General features: G+C 47.6%; 1 non-coding gene across 1 annotated transcript; it reads left to right on the forward strand.

Annotated features, from left to right (window-relative positions):
- Nucleotides 1–15801: 15801 nt before the first annotated feature.
- trnad-guc (transfer RNA aspartic acid (anticodon GUC)) lies at nt 15802–15873 on the forward strand. Its single transcript has one exon. It is a non-coding gene; the product is annotated as a tRNA-Asp (tRNA).
- The last annotated feature ends 11405 nt before the right edge of the window (nt 15874–27278 follow it).

The following is a 27278-nucleotide window of genomic DNA, read 5'->3' on the forward strand; positions in this document are numbered from 1 at the left end:
AGCAAGGGGATTTGAGTACAGGGGCAGGGAGGTGTTGCTACAGTTGTACAGGGCATTAGTGAGGCCACACCTGGAGTATTGTGTACAGTTTTGGTCTCCTAACCTGAGGAAGGACATTCTTGCTATTGAGGGAGTGCAGCGAAGGTTCACCAGACTGATTCCCGGGATGGCGGGACTGACCTATCAAGAAAGACTGGATCAACTGGGCTTGTATTCACTGGAGTTCAGAAGAATGAGAGGGGACCTCATAGAAACATTTAAAATTCTGACGGGGTTAGACAGGTTAGATGCAGGAAGAATGTTCCCAATGTTGGGGAAATCCAGAACCAGAGGTCACAGTCTAAGGATAAGGGGTAAGCCATTTAGGACCGAGATGCGGAGGAACTTCTTCACCCAGAGAGTGGTGAACCTGTGGAATTCTCTACCACAGAAAGTTGTTGAGGCCAATTCACTAAATATATTCAAAAAGGAGTTAGATGAGGTCCTTACTACTCGGGGGATCAAGGGGTATGGCGAGAAAGCAGGAATGGGGTACTGAAGTTGAATGTTCAGCCATGAACTCATTGAATGGCGGTGCAGGCTAGAAGGGCCGAATGGCCTACTCCTGCACCTATTTTCTATGTTTCTATGTTTCTATATACCACAGTGGGACAGGTATGGAGTGTCTCCTGCAAGTGCACCCCTGGTGGTAAGGTATGCTTATTGTTACAGGTCATATCCAGTTACAGTCATGTATAGCATGGTAAGATACAGTTATATACAGTAATGTGAGATACATGACACCTCAGGAGACTGGCGGCACCATGTGATTTCAGCGAACACCTCACCGAAGCACTGCGGGATATCTTTGTCATTGGAATCGGCCACGAGGGCCTTCTTCACAGGTTACTATCTGTGGAAGGCCGTCATCATGACCCAGGCATTCATGACCTCGACCTGCGGCTCTAGGCGGATGACTCATCCTCAGGACTCAAAACCGGTAAGTACTGTACACAAACTGGCGCATTTTAGAGGCTGAACTGTAGAACGCGAATCTCTTCAGGGGAGAGAGAACAGGCCTCCAAGTCCCTTAACTCTGAGTCCGCCGAGGAGGGTTAATCAGTTAGCACCATGCTGACATTGTGGAGGAACTCACCGGGCTCACCAGTGTCGTTTTAAGGACTGTGTGCAAAGGGTGCAGCACAAAAGGCCATCTCCAGCGAATGTGTAAGAGAAATATGACTCACTGTGTTGATGAAGAGTCTGCAGAGGGCCATGAATCCAGCATGGATTATGAAGAAGTGGTCAGAGAGGCAGCTCAGCCTCACAATGAGGTGTACGGAATGTTTACCTGCACCACAGAATGTTCCCCGTTGAGAATGGAAGTCGAGATAAACGGCGCTCCAGTCTTCATGGAGGTGGACACGGGCACAAGCCAGTCAGCAATGAATCAAGAAGCCTTTGAGAGGCTATGGAACAATCAAGCTGAATGACCCAAGTTGGTCCCGGTTCATGCAAAGCTGCGCACCTACACCATTGAACTTATCCCAGTCGTTGGTAATGCGGATGTAAAGGTACTCCATGATCGCGCGGTGCACAAGTTACCACTGTGGATTGTTGCAAGTGATGGACCAACACTACTCAGAAGAAAGTGGATGGAGAAGATCCATTGGAGCTGGGAAGATTTCATCCCTCCAGCGATCGACATCCCCCGCGCTCAGAGGCAAAGCAAACCCTCACCTGAGGTTGGATCTGGCACCAGAGAACAGACCAGCACAGCACCCGAGACACAGACCGCCCAGCACGACTGCGTGGAGATGACCCAGCTGAGACGACCCGAACGCACCTTCCAGGCTCCAGTGGCAGGACTCCGGAGAAAGAAAATCAGATCCAAAGGCAACTTCTAGCTTCGGTGGCAGAACCCGGGGAGAAGAGGATCACAGCAGTCAACATCATGGAGTGAAGTGCTGAAGGAAAAGATGGCAGCAGCCAGACCACGAGGTGCAGCGCTGATGGAGCAACTCGTGGCACCAAGAGAAGAAGAGGATTGGGGTAAAGATAGCAAGGCTCTCTTAAAGGAGGCCAGCAACCCACCAGACTTAAAGGGACAATTCCACATTCTCAATCAATGTAATAGCAACTGTGAGTTAAATGTAAAGCGTGTAATTGATGATCAGAGTTTTATACATGTAATAAGCAAAGAAAAGTCATTGGAGCTACAGTTTATCTACAATGAGTAACGAAACGTTGTGCGATGCAGGATTTCAACTGTATTCAGATAAGATAGCGGGCAAACACCCATCGGGAACATACAGGTCCAACGAGCTACCCAATGCTGTAGCCTGCGTCCCTGGGACCAGAGTGATGCACCACGGAGTGTACCACAAGCAGCTAATATTGACAAGCTGCAGAGCAAGCAAACTCAGGAGGGCAACGGCACCGGTATCGATACCCTGCCCCTGATCGGTTCCACCTCTCAGGGACCTGATGGCACCAACCGCCACGAGCCTGAAAGAGCAAACCGCACTAAGGAGCAGCCCTCAGACCCTATCGCCACCAAGGCTACACCCAGGAAGGAAGGATCACCCACAACGGTTCTCTCAAATGGGACCGGGACCAGCCAGGATCCCAAATCAAATAACGCCCAGGCAAGCGAGTCAGCAGTTCCCTGTGCACTGCCAGACGACTGCTCCTCAGGGAGCAGCGGCGACCCGGGGAAAAGACAGGGAGGTCACAGGCATCTGTAACCTGCCCGACGCTAGGAGCAACGGCAAAGGCCCCGAGAGCAGGCAGCTTGAGCCAACCGGGTTCCCACTGCCAGCACTGGGCACCACGCCGCCACCAGACTAGCCGGACACCATCCAGCAGTTCTGGCACTAGTTTTTCCTCATGCACTGGTGCTGACACCAGTACTGCTTCCAAATATGTATCAAGTATGCACCTCACCGGTCAAATGTACTTGCCTCACAACTGTACCACAAATGTAATGATGTAAATGCAATTTTTTTTTCTGGATTTGAATGTATATGAATGTAATGAGCCACTGGCATAATCTATATGTGTGTGGGGGGCGGGCGGGGGGAGAGAATAGAGTGGTCATGGACTCACAAACAGAACCAACCAGCACCTCTACTGCCAACGAAACACCACCTACTCACCCAAGATGGAAATAACCCTCCAAGGGTCAACCAGAAACAGCTAAGCCCAGAGCACAGTCAATGTATGAAGGCGATTTGCACTAAGGACTTGGGGGAGAGTGATGTCATGTATCCAGACATGTTTACTGCTTGTACTATTACTTATGATGTGCCACCAGAGGGCACTACTATGGGAAACTTGTACACCAGCTGTATGGTCACTAAGGTGTGCCACCAGAGGGCACTACAGTGGGAGACTTGTAGGTTACCTGTACAGGTGTACCAGGCCTAGTATAAAAGGCAGGCTACCGTGTGTGATCATTACTCTGGAGTTATATTAAATGGACTAAGGTCACTACAGTTCAAGTACAATACTTTGCCTTGTGGAATCATTATCAGAGCATCTAAAGACATAACAGTGTCCCCAGGGCTCGGTGTGACGGATCCTTACAGTATCCCCAGGGCTCGGTGTGACTGACCCTTACAGTATCCCCAGGTGTGACTGATGGTTTTAATGTGGCAGAGAGGTCATAAAGAACCAGCTAGTCCAACTGAGGTCCTACAGTGGTATGTGATTAGACTTTTCAATGGGAACAACTCCTTTTGATTTATATACAATTTCCTTTTGGAGCCAGGAGAGTACTAGTGTACAGCAGTGTGATGACCTGTGTGCCTGCATATTTCTAACAGAGTGAACAAATTGTTTCTCATAAGTACGGCAACTTCTTCCTATAATTTTATCTTTTTTTCATGAGAATTTGGACAGCATTTGAATAAACAAATATGCATGTATAGCAAGGAGAGTGAGGGAGTGGGGCAACCGAGATAAGAACATAAAAAATTGGAGCAGGAGTAGGCCATTTGGCCCCTCGAGCCTGCTCCGCCATTCAATAAGATCATGGCTGATCTGATCCTGGCCTCAACTCCACTTCCCCGCCCGCCCTTCATCTCAGGAATCAACCTCGTGAACCTTCAATGAACTGCCTCCAATGCAAGTATTTTCCCCTTAAATAAGGAGACCAAAACTGAATGCAGTACTCCAGATGTGGTCTTACCAACGCCCTGTACAGTTGGAGCAGGACTTCCCTACTTTTATGCTCTATCCCCCTTGCAATAAAGGCCAGCATTCCATTTGCCTTCCTGATTACTTGCTGTACCTGCATACTAACTTTTAAATTTCACGCATAAGAAACCCCAGATCCCTCTGTACCGCAACATTTTGTAATCTCTCCCCATTTAAATACTAATTTGCTTTTTTAATTTTCTTAGCAAAGTGGATAACCTCACATTTTTCCACTTTATAATTCATCTGCCAAATTTTTGCCCACTCACTGAGCCTATCTATATCCCTTTGTGGATTATTTGCGTAATTCTCACAACTTGCTTTCCCACCTATCTTTGTATCATTAGCAAATTTGGCTACGTTACACTCGGTCCCTTCATCCAAGTCATTCATATAGATTGTAAATAGTTGAGGCCCCAATCCCTGTTCACTGATCCCTGTGGCACCCCTCTAGTAATAATGATACAGTAATATAAAAGCAGGGCAGTATTGTTACAGTTATATATGGTATTGGTGAGACCACACCTGGAATATTGCGAACAGTTTTGGTTTATATATTTACAAAAGGATATATTTGCTTTGGAGGCAGTTCAGAGAAGGTTCACTAGGTTGATTCCAGAGATGAGAGGGTTGATTTATGAGGAAAGGTTGAGGAGGTTGGGCCTCTACTCATTGGAATTCAGAAGAATGAGAGGTGATCTTATCGAAATGCATAAGATTATGAGGGGTCTTGACAAGGTGGATGCAGAGAGGGTGTTTCCACTAATGGGGGAGACTAAAACTAGGGAGCATAATCTTAGAATAAGGGGCCGTCTATTTAAAACTGAGCTGAGGAGAAATTTCTTCTCTCAGAGGGTTGTAAATCTGTGGAATTCGCTGCCTCAGAAAGCTGTGGAAGCCGGGACATTAAATAAATTTAAGACAGAGATAGACAGTTTCTTAATCGATAAGGGATTAAGGGGTTATGGGGAGCAGGCAGGGAAGTGGACCTGAGCCCATGATCGGATCAGCCATGATTGTATTAAATGGTGGAGCAGGCTCTAGGGGCCGTATGGCCTACTCCTGCTCCTATTTCTTATGTTCTTATGTTCTTAATAATGTATTTTGTGGACTGTTTGGATTATTTAGCTTTGCTACTTCAGATGTTTTGTCGCAGAGAACAGAATAAATGTACATTTTTTTAAAATATTTAACAGTACTCAAATTCCCAACTCACTCCACCAGTCTTAACTGATGGTTTTCAATAATAGTGATCAGTATCAAAACAAATCCAATTTATTTCAGAATATTTTGTGTTATTGTCCATAATCGACATGAATTCAAAGAGACATTTTGCAAACCTCCCTATTGACGGAAAAAGATGTCTAACCTATAAAAAGTCGAAAAGAATTGCTTGCTGAGAGGACAATATAATCAGCTGAATGCTGAAGCCAGGAAAAGCAAAAGATGCATCCAGGACTCCCACATAGTTTTCGAGTGATGTAAGAATCTTTAAATGAGAACGGCAGATGTGCCTGATAAATGAAATCGTTCCAATATTCAGGAAGAGCAGTGGAAGATTCACAATTAAAATAAGTTATAAAAGGCAAGTTTGAATGCAGTTTTTGATCTTATAAATTATATCTACCTGATTTGCAAAGAGAACATTTGTACCTTTCCTTGCACGATTACTTTAAATGTGATGCAACTCATAATGAATTTTAGGTAGTCAAAGAAATCTGTGATATTTTAAATCTAACCATTTGATTTCTTAAAATTACAGTTAATTGAAAAAAATGCTTACAAATTTAATAGTAGTTAGTTTTAAAAATAATGCCTGTACTGTATTAAAAGAGACTGCACCCACTGGATAAAAGAGTCACATATACCAAAGCACTTCAGAAGCTGGGTTAACCAATTTGTAGTACTTTATTTTTCACTGCTATTATTTTTTTAACATTCTAAAACAGTGAGGGATGGATTTTCGGTTGGAGGCTACTTAGGGCATTAATGGCCGCGGGGCGCTACTTTTTCTGCTGGGAAATGGTTTGCGACGGCAACCAACAAATTAATTTGCTGCGCCCTGAGAATGGAGCGGAGCACGAAGGGAGGCATTCCACGCCTCTCTTAGGACACGAGGCCGGGTGAGCAACAGAAAATCCTTTGCTAAGGAGCCAGCTTCGTGGTGCCCTAAGAAAGGCCTCCCTGGAAAAAAAAATATTCTACACAAAAGACACAAAAACATTCACAATATATTGCTCACCCCCAAATAAAGATAAATCGCAAAAATAACACAAAGAAAAGCAATCACATTTACCTCAGCAGTCATTCCTCCCCTCAGTGCCGCCAGTACAGCTCTGACCTCCGGCTTTCTCTGGTGGGTTGGCTACGGGGCGCTATGGGGTCACATGAACCAAAGTTTCAGATTGGGACGATAGCAGGCCGTTGCACGGGCGCGATGCTCCCGGGTGGTACTGCTCAGCGCTGCCGCAAAACTGTCACCAAATTTCTCGGCGGGGCGCTGAATGCTGGCCGCCCAGGCGGTAATCATTTCCAGACCCATTTCCACCCCTCTGTGGCGTAACAGAGGTGCAATCGAAATGAAAATCTAGCCCTAACTGTCGACCAGTACAGAAACAAAGGAGACTGGGCACAGAAGGATTAAAAATCAGTATTTTATTTAGCAAGCCCTCAACGGGCTCCCTCAGTGGCATAGGAGATAATTGCACTGCCAGATGTGGCGCTGGGCCACACAGACCAGAAGGTCCCAGGTTTGATTTCAGGGAGAGCAGCGGCGAGAGGAACGGGCCTGGAATAAAATGGTCAGACCAGAGACGCTATAAAAAGAGAGAGTGTGAGCAGGGAGAGCAGCGGCGGCAGAACCTTCAACGATTTCCAAAAAAACAAGGAGTGACACCACAGGACAGCAGGTAAGTGATTGGTTTGTGAGTATTAAGTTCTTTTTTTGCTCCAAACCAGATCAGTGGTTTAAACTAGGACCGGGAAATTATAACGTACGGTATTAAATTTATAGCTTAATTAGTTAAACTAATTAATATAACTATAAATAATCATTGAATAAAGACTTCAATGACTTAAATAAGTAAAAAATAAGGCTAGATTGAGATATGGCAGGGCAGGTTGTGCGTCTGGACGGCAGTATGTGGGAATTTGTGGACAGCAAGACTGTCCCGAGCAAACACGTTTGCTGCAGATGTCTCCGACTCGAACCTCTGTGGCTCAGAGTCATTGAGCTGGAGTGCGAATTGGAGACACTCCAACACATAAGGGAGGAGGAGGAATTCCTGAACAGTTTTATCCAGAAGACAGTTGTTATGTATTCAGCCAGCATTGTAACCCATGTAGAATCTGACCGAAGTTGTACACTGTGAGAACAATGACCACTAGGTGGTGAACGTGTGGAAGACACTCCTAACCTGGACCTTCAGATATAAAAGGGGAAGCTCCACCCACTTCCATCACTTGAGTGCTATGGAATAAAGGACAGGTCACAGACTGACCTTCTCTCAAGCATGGGCCTCGTGTGCATTTATACTGTATAGTAAGGACGTATCAATGGCGACGAGAAACTGGAAATTTAAACCATGCGAGCATGGCCACTAGCAGAACAGACGAGAGGTTCTGTGTTAAGGAATGGTTGGGACAGAGATTCAACATTGTTAAAGCAGCACACAGTTCTCCAGGCAGACAAGGGCAATCGGGCATGCCCCAACATGTAGTCGAACCCAGAGGGGGAGTTTGACAGAGACAATGTCAAGCTGAACAGCGATTCACGCCATTGCAAGGGACAATGCGGCCAGTAATGGGGCCATCAACACCTGTTAATGGCGCACTCAAGGACAATCACAGGGGCAGTCAGGGACGATCGACTGGCAAGGGACCTTTTGTTTCCAACAGCAGCTCATGTTGGAGGCGTGGAGGCACACACTCAGCCGGAGTTTGCAGAGATGAGCAAAATACCTGCAGAAATTGCAGAAATGAACGCTGGGGGAAATCCCTGGAAGCTGAAGTTCAGTGAGTTCATGTGGAGCACATATACAGTTCATACACCAGGACACCACCGATAATGATGAAAGTGCTCCTCAATGGCATCCCAGTATCAATAGAGCTAGACACGGGGGCTAGCCAGTAACAGATTAGTATCAAACAGTTCGAAAAGTTGTGGGCGTCCAAGGCCAGGAGGCCAAAATTATTGCTGATTGACGCACAGCTACGAACTTACACAAAGCAGATCATTCCGGTGCTAGGCAGCGCCACGGTAGTCGTGACCCACAAAGAACGGAGAACAGGTTGCCACTCTGGGTTGTCCCGGGGGATGGTCCCGCACCACTGGGGAGGAGTTGGCTTGCTGTCATGAACTGGAAATGGGGCGATGTCAATGCAATTTCCTCTGTGGAGTGAGTATCATGCTCACAGATTCTGGAAAATTTGACTCATTATTTCAACCCGGCATTGGCACTTTCATGGAGGCCAAGGTAGTGATTCACATAAACCCGGACGCCAGGCCAGTACACCACAAGGCCAGAGCTGTGCCGTACGTGATGCGGGAAAAGATAGAAGGCGAATTGGACCGCCTGCTGAGGGAAGGCATCATCTCGCCAGTCGAATTCAGTGACTGGGCGAGCCCGATTGTGCCGGTGCTCAAGGCGGATTGGTCAGTCAGGATATGTGGTGATTACAAGGCCACCATCAATCGGGTGTCACTCCAAGACTAGTATCCGCTACCGAGAGTGGAGGACCTCTTTGCGACGCTATCCGGTGGCAAACTTTTTTCAAAATTGGACCTGACCTCAGCTTACATGACCCAGGAGCTGGCGAGTGAGTCGAAGAAGCTGACCACCATCACATCACACAAGGGGTTGTTTGAGTACAACAGGAGTCCGTTCGGGATTCGCTCGGCCGCCGCGATCTTCCAACGAAATATGGAAAGCCTCCTCAAGTCGATTCCAGGGATGGTGGTTTTTCAGGACGACATCCTCATCACGGGTTACAATACTGAAGAACACCTCCACAACCTGGAGGAGGTGCTACGCAGACTGGACCGAGTAGGGCTGCGACTGAAAAAGGCGAAGTGCGTCTTCCTAGCTCCAGAGGTAGAATTCCTGGGGATGAGGGTAGCAGCAGACGGGATCAGCCCTACTGCATCCAAGACGGAAGCGATCCAGAGAGCACCCAGACCCCGTAACACGACGGAGCTGCGTTCGTTCCTGGGGCTCCTGATCTATTTTGGTAACTTTCTTCCCAAATTGAGCAAGCTACTAGAGCCGCTACACGTGCTCCTATGCAAAAGTCATGAATGAGTCTGGGGGGACAGCCAGGAAAGGGCTTTTAATAGAGCACGCAATTTGTTATGTTCCAACAATCTGTTAACGCTATATGACCCATGTAAGAAACTTGTGTTAACGTGCGATGCGTCGTCCAGTGGTGTTAGGTGTGTGTTGCAGCATGTCAATGCCAAGGGTCAGTTACAGCCGGTAGCTTATGCCTCCAGGAGTCTGTCCCAGCCAGAAAGGGGCTGCATGATGGTAGAAAAGGAGGCACTCACATGTGTATATGCGGTAAAGAAAATGCACCAGTACTGTTTGGCAGGAAATTTGAGCTGGAGACAGATCACAAACCCCTAACGACCCTTTTGGCCGACAACAAGGCCATAAATGCAAACGCACGGCCCGCATACAGAGGTGGGCACTCACGTTAGCTGCCTATGACTATACAATTCGGCACAGACCGGGCACCAAAAACTGCGTCGATGCACACAGCAGGCTCTCACTAGCCACCACTGAGGGGGCTACCGAGCATGCTGCTGAGATGGTCAAGGCTGTTGAAGCTTTCGGAAGCGAAGGCTCACCCGTGTCAGCCCGTCAGATTAAAGTCTGGACAAATAGAGACCCGCTATTGTCTCTAGGCAAGAAATGTGTACTGAATGGGGACTGGGCAGCCACGTACGGGGCATGGCCTGAGGAGTTTAAACCATTTCACAGGCGCAGGGATGAACTCTCGATTCAGGCCGATTGCCTACTGTGGGGAAACCGCGTAGTCATGCTCCAGATGGGCAGAGAGGTATTCATCAGAGAACTCCACAATGAGCACCCGGGCATTGTCATGATGAAGGCAATTGCCAGGTCACACGTTTGGTGGCCAGGGATAGACGCAGGACTGGAACTTTGTGTTCGCAGGTACAACACGTGTGCCCAGCTAGGCAATGCACCCAGGGAAGCCCCCCTTAGCCCCAGGTCCTGGCCCGCCAAGCCTTGGTCACGCATCCATGTGGACTACGCAGGTCCTTTCATGGGAAAAATGTTTTTGGTTGTAGTAGACGCCTACTCCAAATGGATCGAGTGTGACATTTTAAATTCAAGCACATCCTCTGCCACGATAGAAAGTCTACGAGCAATGTTCGCCGCCCACGGTCTACCGGACATCTTGGTCAGCGACAATGGCCCGTGCTTCACAAGCACTGAATTCCAGGACTTCATGGCAGGCAATGGAATTAACCATGTCAGAATGGTACCGTTCAAGCCGGCTCAAACGGCCAGGCAGAACGAGCAGTGCAGATAATCAAACAGGGGATGCTCAGAATCCAAGGGGGTTCCCTACAAAGACGCTTATCATGCCTCCTGTTGGCCTACAGATCCCGACCACACTCGCTCACAGGGGTTCCACCCGCAGAGCTGCTAATGAAAAGGATGCTCAAAAACCGGTTATCCCTTATACACCCCACCATGAAAGAAATTGTCGAGAGCAGGCGCCAGTCACAATATGACTAGCATGACAGGAATGCGAGGGCGCGATGTATTGATGTAAATGATCCTGTTTTTGTCCTCAACTACGCTGCAGGGCCCAAATGGCTCGCAGGCACTGTGATTGCCAAAGAGAGAAATAGGATTCTGGTAGTTAAACTTACCAATGGACAAATCTGCCGCAAACACGTGGATCAAACAAAAAGGAAGTTCAGCAACCCCATAGAAGAAGCAGAGGAAGAACACGATATAGAATTCACTACTCCACAGGTGACAGAACACAGGAACCAAAGGGAGGAGAGCCCAGTCACTGTGGGCAGTCCGGATAGGCCTGAGGCACCGCAAACAGCAGACACTCAGGCCAGCGCCCAACAACCGGAGCCCCAAATCAGGCGCTCTACAAGAGAGCGTAAACCACCAGAGAGACTCAACCTGTGATCCCAATAAGACTTTGGGGGGGAGGTGATGTCATGTATTCAACCAGCATTGTAACCCATGTATAATCTGACCTAAGTTGTGCACTGTGAGAACAATGACCACTCGGTGGTGAACGTGTGGGAGACATTCCTAACCTGGACCTTCAGAGATAAAAGGGGAAGCTCCACCCACTTCCTGCACTTGAGTGCTAAGGAATAAAGGACAGGTCACAGACTGACCTTCTCTCAAGCATGGGCCACGTGTGCATTTATACTGTATAGTAAGGACGTATCAACAATCACACCCCAGAGGAAAGCACAGGTTCAGGAATGGGAGCGTGTGACAGTTAGGGAGCCGGGTACCGCGGATTTAGGAGAGGTTGAGAAGGAGGTCCCACAGACAGTGGTCCTTTCCAACAGGTATGATATACTCGCTACCTTTGAGGATAAGGAGAAAGACTGCAGAGAGGGCAGCCACAAAGCAGACCAAGGCACCATGGCTCAGAAGGTTGTCCGAGGGGAGAAAGAACAGAATAGAAATGTGGTCGTGATAGGGGGCACGATGGGCCGAAATTTCTATGATTCTAGGTAGACAATCATAATGCAATAGACGTAATTTATCTAGATTTTCATTCGGCCTTCGATAAAGTACCCCATAATAGACTGATGAAGGTTAGAGAATGCGGAGTGAGGGGACAAGTAGCAGAATGGATTGCTAGCTAGCATCAAGACAGAAAGCAGAGAGCAGGGGTGAAGGGTAGCTACTCACAGTGGCAGAAGGTGGGTAGTGGTGTTCCACAAGGATCAGTGCTGGCACCACTGCTGTTCACAATTTACATTAATGATTTAGACATTGGTATCAAAAACACAATTTCTAAATTTGCGGATGATACCAAATTGCGGGGGGGGGGGGGTGGGACATGGTGGGGACAGTCAATACTGAAGCGGACTGCAACAAATTACAGGAGGACATTAATAAACTCGCAGAATGGACAGATAATTGGCAAATGAAGTTTAACACAGATAAATGTGAGATATTACAATTTGGTAGGAAGAATAGAGAAATCACTTATTACTTGGAGGGTGAGAATCTAGGTGGGGCAAAGGATCACAGGGATCTCGGAATACAAATACACAAATCACTAAAAGTTGTGACACAGGTTAGTAAGGCCATAAAAAGAAAACCAAGCACTCAGGTTTATTTCTAGAGGTACAGAATTGAAAAGTAGGGAAGTTATGTTGAACCTGTAACGAACCTTGGTTAGACCACACTTAGAGTACTGCGTACAGTTCTGGTCACCATATTATAAAAAGGATATCGAGGCAATGGAGAGGGTGCAGAGCAATAACTTATTTTCCCAAAGAGTGGTGATAATGTGGAACTCACTACCACAGGAAGTGGTTAAAGCAAATAGTATCGATGCATTTAAGGGGAGGCTAGACAAGCATATGAGGGGGAAAGGAATAGAGGATTATGCTGATAGATTTAGATGAGGAAAGACGGTAGGAGGCTCGAGTGGAGCATAAATACCAGCATGAACTTGTTGGACCGAATGGCCTTTTCTGTGCCGTATATCCTATGTAATCCTGTCTAAATCTGTGCCAAGTTACAGTTTGCCTCAGTACCCCTAAGATAGGGAGTAGAAAATTCAACCAGGCCCCCCACTTCTTACTATCCAGTAAAAGTATGTGCACATAGAATTGTTTGGGAACAAGATTGATATCAGGTATGATGCACTGCACAGTGAAATAACCGACTGACACGCACTACCTAGGCTCAAAGGCTGGCATGTTTAGGCTCACAGAAAGGTCTGTTTAGGAGATGGGCTGGAGGGCTGCTAGCTCCTGTGCAAGTGTAGTGGGGCGATATTTGGTAATGCCCCATTTAGGGGGGTAACTTTTAACTTTTAGAAAATTTCGTGCCCGGCGAGATGCCTTGTCAAATTTTGTGAAATGTTGCGTTTACGCCCCAGGAGTGAAGGGGAGAGGGTAAATGGGACACTAATGGCCTCAACTCGGTGCTGCAGGGGCGCTATTCACAGAGAGTTACCCAATTTCATCTGACTTGCATTCAGCAATCATCCTTCAATCCCTGGAGCCAAAATTGCCCTTTTCATTTAGGCCTGTTACCACCAGAAATCAGCGGCCACGCTGCAGAGTGCAATGGCCGCCGACTTTGCGTGTAATGGCCACCATTATCAAAATTCCGCCCCTGCGGTATCCCAGCAGTGACCCACTCCCCCACCCCCACTACCGCTCCGCTGCTGCCGATCCATCCTAAGTGCATCATCAGAGTGCGATGTTCCCCCCCAACGGTGGAATTCCACTAAGCAAATCTTCGTCCCGCCGGGCAGTGCCAAAAACTGCTTTTTTGAGATAGTGCCGGGAGGCTGTGGCCTTCTAAAATGGTAGTGCGGCTCCCATTAAAGGGAGGACGCACAGCCGCTGCCGCTGTGTTTTTTTTTGTCGGGTCATTGCCATGACAATTATGCTTTCAGGTTCGGCCGGGCCACCAACAGGCAGCCTGGCACCCACTCTTGGATGGCAGGCCGCTGGCCTGGCCGAAACCCTCCCTGGTGGTCCACTGGACCAAATTTTAAAAATCACACAGCCTCACCCCTTTAAGTGAAGGGAGAGCTGTGGTGACATGGTGCCATGATGTATGAGTGCTGGGCAGCAGTGTTGGGGGTTGCGGAGGGGAGTCATGAGCTAGGTGAAGAGGGGTAGCCCTTGTCTCCAAGCAGCCATCTGCGAGCTTAATGTGCTGGCTGGAAGAGATCTGGCACACTGGTCTGGCACAGGATGGAGGATTATGACCGCAGCCAGGATAGCGAGCATTGACGGTGAGGATTCTGTATATGTGGTCGCATAGCAGCTGCAAATTCTGTGAGTGATAGCTTTTGCAGTTACGGAAGACCTCAAGATTGCAATGCGGTGCTCGCAAAGCGACAATGGCACCCTGCACCTTGGGGAAACCTGCTATACTGATGAAGCCAAACGTATGCTCGTACTGTTTCTCTCTGGTCATGGGGAAGGAAATGTATTGACTTCTCCTTCTGTAGAGAGCATCTGTGACCTCGCGGATGGAGCGATGGATGGCAAACTGGGTGATGTTAGAGATCCATTGGTGTAGAAATGGAGCGTGATGGTGCCACTGAGAGAGCAGTCCTCACTCTGGTCTGAGGCTTGAGGTCTGGTTTCAGCAGATGGCAGAGCTCTGAGACCATGTCCTTGCTGAAGCGCAGCCTCAGCTATTCCTCAGTGAAATTGATTTGGGAAAACTGCTGCCGGAATAACGGGTTGCCATCCCTGTTGGCCCATCTCCCTCTGGCCACATTTTGCTCCTTGCTCCCTGCCCTCTGTTTTTTTCTCGTGTCTTTGTCTCTGCCTTTGTCTCCGTCTAAGTAACCTCCAACGGTGACGTCGGAGCAGGAAGTCGAGTGCCAACACAGCCCTCGTGAAACAACATAAATGTTGTAGTTTCAAACCTGCCCTCATTGATACAAGGGAATAGTTAGGAGGCAGAACAGTCGTTGAAGTGAAAATTGCTAAAATCTGTCCACCAGCCAATCTGCCTGTGTGTTTATAAGAACATAAGAACATAAGAATTAGGAACAGGAGTAGGCCATCTAGCCCCTCGAGCCTGCTCCGCCATTCAACAAGATCATGGCTGATCTGGCCGTGGACTCAGCTCCACTTACCCGCCTGCTCCCTGTAACCCTTAATTCCCTTATTGGTTAAAAATCGATCTATCTGTGACTTGAATACATTCAATGAGCTAGCCTCAACTGCTTCCCTGGGCAGAGAATTCCACAGATTCACAACCCTCTGGGAGAAGAAATTCCTTCTCAACTCGGTTTTAAATTGGCTCCCCCGTATTTTGAGGCTGTCAGTGGAAACAACCTCTCTGCCTCTATCTTGTCTATCCCTTTCATTATTTTAAATGTTTCTATAAGATCACCCCTCATCCTTCTGAACTCCAACGAGTAAAGACCCAGTCTACTCAATCTATCATCATAAGGTAACGCCCTCATCTCCGGAATCAGCCTAGTGAGTGGTCTCTGTACCCCCTCCAAAGCCAATATATCCTTCCTTAAGTAAGGTGACCAAAACTGCACGCAGTACTCCAGGTGTGGCCTCACCAATACCCTATACAGTTGCAGAAGGACCTCCCTGCTTTTGTACTCCATCCCTCTCGCAATGAAGGCCAACATTCCATTCGCCTTCCTGATTACCTGCTGCACCTGCAAACTAACATTTTAGGATTCATGCATACTAGTCTGAAAATGCCTGATCTTGTCTGACCTTGGAAGCTAAGCAGAGTCAGGCCTGGTTCAGTACTTGGATGGGAGACTGCCTGGGAATACCAGGTGCAGTTGCAGTGTTTCTGTCGTGTGGTGGTTATCACATTCGCTTAACACGTGAAAGGTCCCAGGTTCGAAACCGGGCGTAAACATTTTGTCAGTTCCTCGTTAGTATAGTGGTGAGTATCCCCGCCTGTCACGCGGGCGACCGGGGTTCAATTCCCCGACGGGGAGGCAGTTGTTTCAAAATGTTCATGCACAAAGACCCCGAGGTCCCTCTGCACCTCAGCATGTTGTAATTTCTCCCCAGTCAAATAATATTCCCTTTTACTGTTTTTTTTCCCCAAGGTGGATGACCTCACACTTTCCGACATTGTATTCCATCTGCCAAACCTTAGCCCAATAGCTTAACCTATCCAAATCTCTTTGCAGCCTCTCTGTGTCCTCTACACAACCTACTTTCCCACTAATCTTTGTGTCATCTGCAAATATTGTTACACTACACTCTGTCCCCTCTTCCAGGTCATCTCTGTATATTGTAAACAGTTGTGGTCCAAGTACCGATCCCTGTGGCACACCACGAACCACCGATTTCTAACCCGAAAAGGACCCATTTATCCCGACTCTCTGCTTTCTGTTCACCAGCCAATTCTTTATCCATGCTAATACATTTCCTCTGACTCCACGTACCTCTATCTTCTGCAGTAACCTTTTGTGTGGCACCTTATCGAATGCCTTTTGGAAATCTAAATACACCACATCCATCGGTACACCTCTATCCACCATGCTCGTTATATCCTCAAAGAATTCCAGTAAATTAGTTAAACATGATTTCCCCTTCATGAATCTATGCTGCGTCTGCATGATTGCACTATTCCTATCTAGATGTCCCACTATTTCTTCCTTAATGATAGCTTCAAGCATTTTCCCCACTACAGATGTTAAACTAACCGGCCTATAGTTACCTGCCTTTTGTCTGCCCCCTTTTTTAAACAGAGGCGTTACATTAGCTGCTTTCCAATCCACTGGTACCTCCCCAGAGTCCAGAGAATTTTGGTAGATTATAACGAATGCATCTGCAATAACTTCCACCATCTCTTTTAATACCCTGGGATGCATTTCATCAGGACCAGGGGACTTGTCTACCTTGAGTCCCATTAGCCTGTCCAGCACTACCCCCCCTAGTGATAGTGATTGTCTCAAGATCCTCCCTTCCCACATTCCTGTGACCAGCAATTTTTGGCATGGTTTTTGTGTCTTCCACTGTGAAGACCGAAGCAAAATAATTGTTTAAGGTCTCAGCCATTTCCACATTTCCCATTATTAAATCCCCCTTCTCATCTTCTAAGGGACCAACATTTACATTAGTCACTCTTTTCCGTTTTATATATCTGTAAAAGCTTTTATTATCTGTTTTTATGTTTTGCACAAGTTTACCTTCGTGATCTATCTTTCCTTTCTTTATTGCTTTTTTAGTCATTCTTTTCAAGCTTTACAGAGTAATGGACGACAAAAATTGTTGGTAAAGATGGCGCCTTTAAATAGTGTTCCTCCAGCCGACTCCCGACTGCAACTTGACAGCTAAAGCTATCGTTCTCAGCGCCAAGCAGTAAGTGAGGGGGCGTGGCCCGAATTTCTCTTCTGGGGCAGTAATGGGGCGCTGCGCACGGCAGTGACGTTATCATCACCTGGCACAGCCAAGCGGAGAGCTGCCAGCAGGAGCGAGGCGCTACCTCTTAGTGCCTCTGCAAAACCCCCACCCAATTCTGCAGGGCGGTGGGGGGTGGGGGAGGGGGAGGAAGGGAGCGGTGCTGTTCTCGCCGCACCTGGGCGAAAAACCATTTGCATCCCAGAGGTGCTGAAGGCAGGCACACAGGAGGCCAATTTCAGCCCGTAGGTCCATTCAGGTGTGGAGGGAGAAAATTGGAAAAGGAAATAAGTATTAATAATTCAAGATTTAACTTCACCATTAATTCAGATTGAGAGAATACTTTAACAACTACTTGAGATACAAGTCTGTGAACATGTTTCACTGGAAAATCCTTCACAGATGTCAACCCATGAGTAGAGTGACATATAATAGCCACAGTGTTGTTCCATGTTGCTCCAACCGGGCTTCAAGAACTTCTGACTGGTGATATCAGGAAGTTACGTGGAGAAGGATGACTGGCTGTCTATCTGTCTGTCTCCTGTAATTCCATGCAACTTCCAGTTTCTTCCACATGCTGCATGATTTCAGTGAGATCCCATCATCATTATCCGAACAAAAAATAACCATCTCTCTTATATATAATCACACCATTGGCACGAGCGTTGTTGTTGTTGTAATATCATAGCCTTAGTTCACATCTTTAGACCATCCAGGGCACAGTAAAAATGATCAGTGGTCACCAAGACTCTGTTGTGATGCATCCCTGCTACCAGCACTGAATGTCCTCCCCTTGCAGCCACTAATAGCAGCAAATCAACCATGCATCAAACAGCTTGTTTAGCACCTTTTGAATGCCTTAACAATCACAAGTAACAAGATCGTGTTATGTTAGAGCATGTGCCATTGTGTTAGATTGGCAGCAGGCAGTTATGCAGAGAATACAATCACCACCACCATCTAGCACACCTTCTGTGAAGCATACTCCAAGTGATCAAGGCAGCAGAATTATTTAAAACTTCTAAACAATGCTCAACAAGCGTGCCGGGTTTGGCATGAGCCTCGTTGTAGCTCTCCTCTGCCCTGTTGATTGTAATGGTGACTAATGTCATGACATAAGTTCAAAGGCAGAACTTCCCAATACCGATCCATTCAGCTTGAATGTTCTGCAGAGCAGATCATAGAATTATATGATTTTAGCACAGAAAGATGCTATTATGTATAGAAGAACTCCACGAGGCTGAGTACAGTGAGCTAAACTTAGTGTGAACTAAGTCTTCTTTATTACAATTCCAGAGTGCCGAAACAATATGGCAGCCAACCTTTTAACTCTTTTGAGTTTACCTGCAAAACATAAAAACATTAAACGGTGCCACCCGACCTGGGTGACACTCCAGACATTTACAAGGCCCTTTTTTTTCCCCCCCCTTTTTTTTTTTGTTTTTTTTTTTTGTGTTTTTCTTTTTTGGTTTTTTTTTGGGAGCCAACCTTTTATACTGGCCCTGCACGTGTGAGCAGGTGACCATTAGGACTTCAACAGTCACGCCCTCTGGTGGCAAGTATTATATAGTTACATACATAACATCACTCCCCCCCGCCCGCCCCCCCCCACCCCTCCCAAAAGCTTCGGTACAAGTTATTTACAGGTTGAGGCGATCCGGAGCCCTTCGCTCCCTGGTTGATCGTCTAAGTTCAAACCCTGCAATGCACCGCAGCTGGACTGACCGGATTGTCAGGAACAGTGGGTTCATCCTCGTGATTGACAGCGAGGTTGATTGCTGGTTGGGTGTGTGTTGGTGGATCGTCGATGGTGATGTCCTCTTCAAGTCGTTCAGGGTTGTCAGTAAATCACAATTTGGTCTGATCTAAATGCTTTCTGCATGTTTGGCCATTTAACAGTTTGATTATAAACACCCTATTCCCTTCCTTGGCTAAAACATTGCCAGCAACCCACTTGGGACCATGACCATAACTCAGGACAAACACAGGGTCGTTAACATCAATGTCACGTGAAACAGCCACCTGATCGTGGTACATGTTCTGCCGGTGTCGCCGGGTTTCCACGTGATCGTTAAGATCCGGGTGGACTAGGGAGAGCCTGGTTTTGAGGGCTCTCTTCATTAACAATTCTTCCAGGGGAACCCTGGTGAGCGAGTGGGGTCACGTCCAATAACTGAGCAGAATGCGAGACAAGCGGGTCTGCAGGGAGCCATTCGTCACACGTTTCATGCTCTGCTTGATTGTTTGGACTGCCCGCTCCGCTTGACCATTAGACGCGGGCTTAAATGGAGCAGACCTGACATGTTTGATGCCATTGCAAGTCATAAACTCATTGAATTCCGAGCTGGTGAAACATGGTTCATTGTCGCTGACAAGTACGTCAGGCAAGCCATGAGTGGCGATCATGGCCCGGAGGCTATCAATGGTAGCTGTGGACACGCTGGATGACATGATTACGCATTCAATCCATTTGGAGTAAGCGTCCACTACTACGAAAAACATCTTTCCTAGAAAGGGGCCTACGTAGATCCTGGACCACGGTTTGGAGGGCCATGACCACAGACTCAGTGGGGCCTCCCTTGGTGCATTGCTCAGTTGCGAGCAAGTCTTGAACTGATTCACGCATGACTCCAAGTCCAAGTCAATACCGGGCCACCAAACATGCGACCTGGCAATTGCCTTCATCATGACAATGCCTGGATGGGAACTGTGTAGGTCGCATATAAACGTTTCCCTGCCTTTTTTTGGCAAAACCACGCGATTACCCCATAAGAGACAATCCAACTGGATGGACATTTCATCTTTGCGTCGGTGAAAATGCTTCATTTCATCTTGTATTTCCCTGGGAACGGCCGACCAGTTCCCATTTAGGACGCAATTCTTTTCTAAAGATAGCACAGGGTCCTGGCTGGTACAGGTCCTGATCTGGCGAGACGTGACGGGTGACCCCTCGCTCTCAAAAGCATCCATGACTAGTAGCAAGTCTGCAGGCTGCGCCATTTCAACCCCAGTGGTGGGTAATGGTGGATGGCTGTTTTCAGTGCCTGGTCTGTGGCAGATAACATAGTCATAAGCAGATAATGTTAATGCCCATCTTTGGATGCGGGATAAAGCATTGGTGTTTAAATCTTTGCTCTCTGAAACCAGCGAAATGAGCAACTTGTGGTCAGTTTCCAGCTCAAACCGAAGTCCAAATAGCTATTGGTGCATTTTCTTAACCCCATATACAAATGCTAATGCTTCTTTCTCGACCATACTATAGGCTCTCTCAGCATTAAACAGACTTCTAGACATGTATGCAACCGGTTGGAGGTTGCCCGATACATTGGCTTGCTGTAACACACAGCCGACCCCGTACGATGAGGCATCACAAGCTAGCACTAAATGTTTACATGGGTCATAGTGTAAAAGTAACTTATTTGAACATAGCAGGTTCCTGGCCTTCTCAAAGGCTGTGTCTTGAGATTTGCCCCAAACCCAGTGGTCACCCTTACGTAGCAACATGTGCAAAGGCTCTAACAACGTGTTCAACCCAGGTAGAAAGTTACCGAAATAGTTGAGGAGTCCCAGGAACGAACGCAGCTCCTTCACATTCTGTGGTATGGGTGCATTCTTGATGGCCTCTGTCTTTGAGTCCGTGGGCCTGATGCTGTCTGCTACAGTCTTTCTCCCCAAAAATTTGACTTCTGGCACCAGGAAAACACACTTGGAGCATTTCAGCCTGAGTCCCACTCTGTCTAAGCGGCTTAGAACCTCTTCCAGGTTGTGTAGGTGTTCGATAATGTCACGACCGGTGATCAGGATGTCGTCTTGAAACACAATGGAACAGATTTCAGCAAACTCTCCATGTTTCTCTGGAAAATGGCTGCAGTCAAGCGAATCCCGAAAGGGAACCTGTGGTATATAAACAGTCCTTTGTGTGTGTTGATGCACGTCAGTCTTTTCGAAGATTCAGCCAGCTCCTGTGTCATGTAGGTGGAGGTTAGGTCCAACTTGGTGAACGACTTCCCCCTGCGAATGTTGCGAACAGGTCATCCGCTTTGGGCAGCGGGTACTGGTCCTGTAGTGAGACTCGGTTAATCGTTACCTTGTAGTCTCCACAGATTCTGACCGTGCCATCGCTTTTCAACACCGGAACAATTGGACTGGCCCACTCGTTGAATTCGACTAACGATATGATTCCTTCTCGTTGGAGTCTGTCCAGTTCGATCTTTACTTTCTCCCTCATCATGTACGGAACCGCCCAAGCCTTGTGATGGACAGGCCGTGCATCGGGACCTAGATGGATCTGTACCTTGGTGCCTGTGAAGTTGCTGATGCCTGGTTCGAATAGCGAGGGAAACTTGCTCAGCACTTGAGCACACGAGGCGTCATCCACTGAAGATAGTGCTTTCCTATCATTCCAATTCCGTCTAATCTTTTCTAGCCAGCTTCTGCTGAACAGCGTTGGACCATTGTCTGGAACAATCCACAATGATAGGTCATGCACAGCTCCATCATACGATATTTTCACTGTCGCACTTCCAATGACTGGTACGAGTTCTTTGGTGTAGGTACGCAGCTTTGCATTAAATGGGCTCAGTTTGGGCCTTTGTGCCTTATTGCACCACAGTTTCTCGAAAGCCTTCTGGCTCATTATTGACTGACTCGCACCTGTGTCCAACTCCATGTATACTGGAACTCCATTTAATTTGATTTTCAACATTATAGGAGGGCTCTTGGTGGTGAAGGTATGTACCCTATACATTTCTTCCTCGGGTTGAGTTGCCTGAGCTGCGTGATCCGCGCCGGATCGATCATCCTCTGCCACGTGGTATGTCGCAGCAAGTTTGTACATTCGCTGGAGGTGCTCCATTGTTGCGCAGCCTTTGCACACGTAGTGCTTGAATTGACATTGATGGGCCCAATGATTACCCCCACAGCGCCAACACGGTGCTAATGGATTCACATTCACCCGCGATGGCGGACTCCGAGTCATCACAAGTCTTGCAGCCACAGATGTATAGGCCCTGCCATATGCAGTTTGGCCTGCTTGCAATGTCATTTTATGCATAGTACTTGCCGGTGAGTTTCGATGTTGAGAAGATATCTGTTTGGTGTTATCGTCCGTGGCCATGCATGCCTGGGCGATCGCAATGATCTTGCTCAGGTCTAGGGTTTCGGCAGGCAGCAGCTTTCGAAGAATGACCTCGTGGTTGATGCCCAGCATGAAAACGTCCCACAGCATTTCCCCTAATGCAGCTCCAAAATCGCAAGGTCCCACGAGGTGTCTCAGGTCGGCGACATAATCTGTCACATCCTGGCCCCCAGAGCGATGGTGCGCGTAAAAACGATACCTGGCCATGAGGATACTCTCCTTCGGCTTGAGGTGGTCCCGAACCAGCGCATACAAATCTGTATTTTCCTTCTCCATTGGTTTTGTCGGTGTGATCAAATTCTCGATGAGGTTGTTTATTTTAGGCCCACAAATGGTGAGGAGAAGCGCCCTGCACTTGGCCGTGTTAGTGTCTCCTTCCAGCTCGTTGGCCACGAAGTACTGGTCGAGACGCTTGATGAAGGCTTCCCAATCATCACCCTCTAACAATCTCTCTAATATTCTAACGGCAGCCATGATTGCGTGAAGGTTCGTATTCTGTTACTTGTCGCCAATTATTATGTATAGAAGAACTCCACGAGGCTGAGTACTGTGAGCTAAACTTATTGTGACCTTAGTCTTTTTTATTACAACTCCAGAGTGCCTAAACAACATGGCAGCCAACCATTTATACTGGCCCTACATGTGTGTGCAGGTGACCATTAGGACTCCAACAGTCGTACTCTCTGCTGGCAAGTATTACATAGTTACATACATAACAGATGCCATTCAACGTGTGCTAGTTCTCAAATGTTTTTCAAGTGATAGCACTGTTGCCCCAGAATCAGAAGATCAAGGGTTCAAGCCCCATTCCAGGACTTAACGCTTCAGTGCAATACTGAGGGAGCACTGTATTGGTGGAGCTCCCATCTTTCAGATGACATTGAAGTCCCATTTGCCTTCTCAGGTGGACGTAAAAGATTCCTTGCCACTTTTGAACCAAGAGCAGGAGATTTCTCCCAACATTTATCACCAAACCAACATCACAAAACCATTTAATTGGTCATTTATATCGACCTGGATTTTGCAGTCAGTGGTGAAGAAACTGCGCATGACGGTTCACCTCGCTGACAGCTGCACACAAAGTTTTAGCGGGCTTCTTTTTTTTTCATTCACGGGATGTGGGCGTCGCTGGTAAGACCAGCATCTACTGCCCATCCATAATTGCCCTCGAGAAGATGGTGTTGAGCTGCTTTCTTGAACCTCTGCAGTCCGTGTGGTAAAGATACTCCCACATTGCTGTTAGGTAATGAGTTCCAGGATTTTATCCCAGCGACGATGCAGGAATGGCGATATATGTCCAAGTCAGGGTGGTTTGTGACTTGGAGGGGAACTTGGAAGTGGTGGTGTTCCCATGTGCCTGCTGCCCTTTTCCTTCTAGGTGGTAGAGGTCGTGAGTTTGGGAAATGCTGTTGAAAAAGCCTCAGTGAATTTCTCTTGTTGGAGATGGTTATTGCCTGGCACTTGTGTGGTGGGAATGTTACTTGCTACTTATCAGCCCAAACCTGATTGATGTCCAGGTCTTACTGCATGTGGGCACAGAGTGCTTCTGTTGTGTATCTGTAAAGCATGTACTCCCATGTAGCGCCACCAGGGAGCTCATCCCCTGAAGTCCCAAGGGATCCCAGCATCCCATAGGAGCACTGTATATAAGCCGGCCCCTAAGGCCTGTTCCTCACTCTGGAGTGTCTTATTAAAGACTGAGGTCACTGTTACTTTAACCTCCCTGTGCGCAGCCTCATCTGTGTTAGGAACACAATGACTGGCGACGAGAATACGAATTCAACGCAAAGATGCAGCAAACTGTGGGCATCCTGGAGAAGTTCTCGGAGGGTGAGGACTGGGAAGCCTATGTCGAATGGCTAGACGAGTACTTTGTAGCCAATGAACTGGACGGAGAAGGAAGCGCTGCAAAAAGGAGAGGGGTCCTCCTCACAGTCTGCGGGGCACCGACCTACAGCCTCATGAAGAATCTTCTAGCTCCAGTGAAATCCACAGATAAGTCGTATGAGGAGCTGTGTACACTGGTTCGGGGGCATCTTAACCCGAGGGAGAGCGTGCTGATGGCGAGGTATCGGTTCGACACGTGCCAGCGATCTGAAGGTCAGGAAGTGGTGAGCTACGTCGCTGAGCTAAGGCGACTTGCAGGACAATGTGAGTTTGATGACCCTCAGAAAGGCCATTGCAATAGCACAGGCGTTTATGTCCACCAGTGATAACACAAAACAAATCTCTCTGCACACAAGTGCTAGCAATGTTCATAAATTAACTGGAACTGTGTTTGCGTGCAGGGCAGAAACCACGAGTCTGCAACTGCCAGCAGGCCTCAGGTGACCCAGATGACTCAGAATCCCCAACAAAGGATGAATGCAAGGCAATTCACACCTTATTGGCGTTGTGGAGGCTTCCATTCAGCCTATTCATGGTATGTTTGCAAGAGCTGTGGAACAATGGGACACCTCCAATGAGCTTGCAAATGAGCTGCAAGCTCTGCAAAACCTGCTAACCACCACGTGGCAGAGGAAAATCGGTCCATGATGGATCAAAGCAATTTCGAGCCTCAGAGAGAGGAGGCAGATGCTGAAGTACACGGGGTGCACACATTTTTGATGAAATGTCCACCTATAATGCTAAACGTAAAATGGAATGGCTTACCCGTAGCCATGCAACTGGACACTGGCGCTAGCCAATCCATCATGAGTAAAAAGATGTTTGAGAGACTGTGGTGCAACAAGGCATTCAGATTAGCCTTGAGCCCCATCCACACGAAACTGAGAATGTACACCAAAGAGCTTATCACTGTCCTGGACAGCGCCATGGTCAAGGTCACCTACGAGGGCACTGTGCACGAACTGCCACTCTGGATTGTCCCGGGCGATGGCCCCACACTGCTTGGAAGGCACTGGCCGGGCAAAATCCGCTGGAACTGGGATGACATCCGAGAGCTCGCACATGTCGATGAAGCCTCATGTAACCAGGTTCTTAACAAATTTCCTTCCCTTTTTGAGCCAGGCATTGGAAACTTTTCCGGGGCGAAGGTGCGGATCCACTTGGTCCCAGAGGCACGACCCATTCACCACAAGGCGCGAGCGGTACCTCACATGATGAGGGAGAGAATGGAAATCGAGCTGGACAGGCTGCAACGCGAGGGCATCATCTCCCCAGTGGAATTCAGCGAGTGGGCCAGCCCGATTGTTCCAGTACTCAAAAGTGATGGTACGGTCAGGATTTGCGGCAATTATAAAGTAACTATTAATCGTTTCTCGCTATAGGACCAATACCCGCTACCTAAGACAGACGACCTATTTGCGACGCTGACAGGAGGCAAGACGTTCACCAAGCTTGACCTGACTTCGGCCTCTATGACGCAGGAGCTGGAGGAGTTTTCGAAGGGCTTCACCTGCATCAACACGCACAAGCGACTGTTCATCTGCAACTGATGCCCATTTGGAATTCAGTCGGCTGCAGCGATCTTCCAGAGAAACATGGAGAGCCTACTCAAGTCAGTACCACACACGGTGGTCTTTTGTAAGGGGTGGTTTGCAGGGGGTCAGCTTTCCCTTCTGACCTTATATGAGCGGTTCCGAATCGCTCCCACACCCTTGGTTCTAGACACTGGAATTATAAAGGGACTGTGACAGACTTGGACAGACAATCGGTTTCAAGGTAGGAAGCAGGTATGGCTTTATTGTGTTTAAAAAGAAGTAAAAAGGCACACAGACCAATACACACTGAAGGGTACAACACATTGAATAAATTGTCCAATTACAGTCTGTGGGGAAAAGAATACAGCTTAAACTCTAAATGGGGTAAAGAGGCGAATGCAGAAACATTTACACAAGTTATCCCAGCCTCCCCCCCTCCCAATTCCCCTAACTAACTAAGTTATGGCTCTCAGGGTTCGGGGACTATGCTCACCAATCCCTTTAGACAGTTGCCGGTGAATCACGGTTTCGGGGTTCGCTGCACTTGGCCTTCTAGGCGAGCCGTACCCCGGACGGAGAAGAGGACTTCGGACTGCGTAGTCTTCAGTTGGGGTGCGTCCGTTGATGCGGTAAGTTGCGTTTCGGATGTATGGGATAAGTACCCACTTTCTTTGGTTTTAGTTAGTCCTTTCAGGTAATTTCTCACCCGTTGGCCGTTCAGAAGTAGATTGCAGAGTGGAAATAACTGTCGATTCTTCGGTTTTTGCTGAGTTGGTTTTGGTTGGTCGTATCGCTGGTTGTGGTAGCCCGGGTTTGTCAATTTGATTGCTGACAACCTTCCATTTCGTGGGCCTCATGCTCAGTTGATCCTTGATGATTTCTTGTAGGTTCCTTCACGATTCCATTTCTTCACTGTAGAGCAAGCAGGCTGCTTGTCTGTGTCTGTGTTCCAGTCTGTGCGAGTTACAGTCTGTGTTCTGCTAGCTTTGAGTTCTGCTAGTTTTCCTGTGTTCTGCTAGTTTTCCTTCTTCTGCTAGTCTGCGTGCTGCTCCTTGCTGGTAAAAACTGGGGGATAGATATATCCCAAAAAAAGGCTCCGTTATCTCCCATCAAATCTCTTGGGCTCTGTTTAAACTGTACTGTCCATTGATTTTCAAATGTCTCCTTTGTCAGCAGTAACTCGATTAGGGTGTGAGAATGTGCTATCACTGGTTTTGCATTGTTTTAGGATTGTCCAGTTTCTTGACCATGATTTCCATTGTGCTTGATTGGGTAATTCGATTATCTCTTAGAGGGTGAATAGTTCCCCCAGACAGTCTGGGGTCTTTAATACACAAATTTGGCCCCACCTCCTGTATTTGGTAACTCATTTTTTTTTGCAGCCAAAATGTTGTAGAATCTTAAAATTGATATGCTCCTTCCCATAGATGTT

The sequence above is a fragment of the Pristiophorus japonicus genome, chromosome 1 (genome assembly GCF_044704955.1).
Source record: "Pristiophorus japonicus isolate sPriJap1 chromosome 1, sPriJap1.hap1, whole genome shotgun sequence".
Lineage (NCBI taxonomy): Eukaryota > Metazoa > Chordata > Chondrichthyes > Pristiophoridae > Pristiophorus > Pristiophorus japonicus.